The sequence below is a fragment of the Tamandua tetradactyla genome, chromosome 1 (genome assembly GCF_023851605.1).
Source record: "Tamandua tetradactyla isolate mTamTet1 chromosome 1, mTamTet1.pri, whole genome shotgun sequence".
In the NCBI taxonomy this organism is placed as follows: domain Eukaryota; kingdom Metazoa; phylum Chordata; class Mammalia; order Pilosa; family Myrmecophagidae; genus Tamandua; species Tamandua tetradactyla.
In genome coordinates, this window is record NC_135327.1 from 62343198 (window position 1) to 62345248 (window position 2051).

Consider the following 2051-nt stretch of genomic DNA (forward strand, 5'->3'; position numbering starts at 1 on the left):
GACCAACAGACTTATACTATACAGCTCTCTAATGGATTATCTTTCAGGAATATGAACATTTTTTATCAAATGAACACAAGGAAATGCAGAAAAGAATCAAGAATAATGGGAAGAAGAAATATAGGGGTAAAACTAAATGAATGTTAATTATACAAAATAATAGTAAAAACAGAACAAATAGGAGATAGATTTAAATTGAAATACATCATAAATTTTATTCAAAAAATAAATGACTATTAATCTTATTTAAACAGGAACTTATTGGTTTTATCCTTGCAAGAGAAACATTTTAAATAACATGATAAAAAGTGAAAATAAAATAATGGAAAATATGAAGCATAAATTCTAACAAAAAGGATATTGTATTGTACTAATATCAGACAAAAATATACTTAAAGAAATGTTTCCAGAAATAAAATGTTTACAATAGTAAACTAGTCAATGTGGCAGAAATATACAACAATTGTGAACTGATATGCACCTAAAAACATAGCCGCAAAAGAAATGTTTAAAACATTATTGATACCTGGGCTTCCAGCTGTGGAAGCTGCACCCTTATCTTGTACTAGCTAGTAACTTCAGGTACATGATGGCAGCCCCCCTCAGAAGACAAACCAATCACCCCTTCCCTTGGCCTCACCATGGTGACCTACAGACAGAACTATGTGAGGCCAATAGGTATTCCTTTATCATATACTGGTTTTGGCAAAGCTGCCAGAGATATTTTCAACAGAGGATTTGATTTTGACTTGCTGAATGTGCAGTGGTGTGGAATTTTCAACATCTGGTTCAACTAACACAGACACTGATAAAGTTGCTGGGAACTTGAAGACCAAATAGAAATTATGTGAGCATGGTATCATTTTCACAGAAAAATGGAACACTGATAACACTCTGGGAACAGGAATCACAACTGAAGACCAGATTTGTCAAGATTTGAAACTGACATTTGATACCAACACTTTCCAAACACAGGAAAGATAAGTGCTAAAGTCAAGTCTTCATACAAGAGAGAATGCATAAATCTTGGTTGTTATGTTGATTTTTTATTTTGCTGGACCTGCAACCATGGCCCAGCTGTCTTTGGTTATGAGGGCTAGCTTGCTGGTTGCAAGAACTTTGACAATGTCAAATAAAATATAAAAAGGAATAGCTTTGAGTAGGCTACAGGACTTGAGCTACAAACTAATGTCAATGATAGGACAGAAAGTAGAGGATCAATTTATCAGAAAGTATGTGAAGATCTTGATACCTCAGTAAACCTTGCCTAAATTGGACACTGGGTACCAACTGCATTGGTTTTTTCTGTGCAATTAAATATCAGTTGGATCACACTACTTCTATTTCACAAAAGACAACAACTCTAGTTTATGGTGGGCTATACTCAGCCTCTGAGGCCTGGTGTGAATCTTACACTGACTGCTTTGGTAGACAGAAAGAGCATTAATTCTGGAGATTACAAACTTGGGGTTGCCCTGGAGGTGGAGGCTTAACCCAGCTGAAGAAACTTCTGAGAAATGGTATCAGAAGATTTGGCCTTAAAGTATTTCCATTGGGGTCAGCAGACTTTTTTCCCCTCAATAAGGTGATCACAACAAAGGATGATCTGAACAAGAGCTGTATTAAATATAGATAGTTACTTGTTAGCTGGCTACTAGGTGAATTGATTACCTAGTCACCTCTGCAGAAGTCATGTAATCACCTATATATTATTAAAATGTGTTTAACTGTTAAATGTGCTATCAATCAATAATGAAATAGACCTTTATGAAAACTGAAAAAAATTATTGAACTAAAAGGAGAAACAGAAAAATCAGCAATAATAGAGGAAGACTTTAGCACAACTCTCAGTAACTGTGAAGATATAAAACAATTCATGTTAGAGAAAATTTAAAGAGCATCATTAGCAAACTTGATCTATTATATAAGAAAACAATGCATCCAACAACTATGAAGTTTACATTCTTTTTGCGTGCACATGGTATGTTTTCCAAAATTGATCATGTGCTACTACATAGAGCAATTTTCAAAAATGTTTAGAGAATTACATT

At 34.1% G+C, this 2051-nt stretch overlaps 1 pseudogene; it reads left to right on the forward strand.

Moving 5' to 3' along the window:
* The first annotated feature begins 641 nt into the window (after positions 1 to 641).
* LOC143684671 (non-selective voltage-gated ion channel VDAC2 pseudogene) lies at positions 642 to 1493 on the forward strand (annotated as a pseudogene).
* Positions 1494 to 2051: the final 558 nt, after the last annotated feature.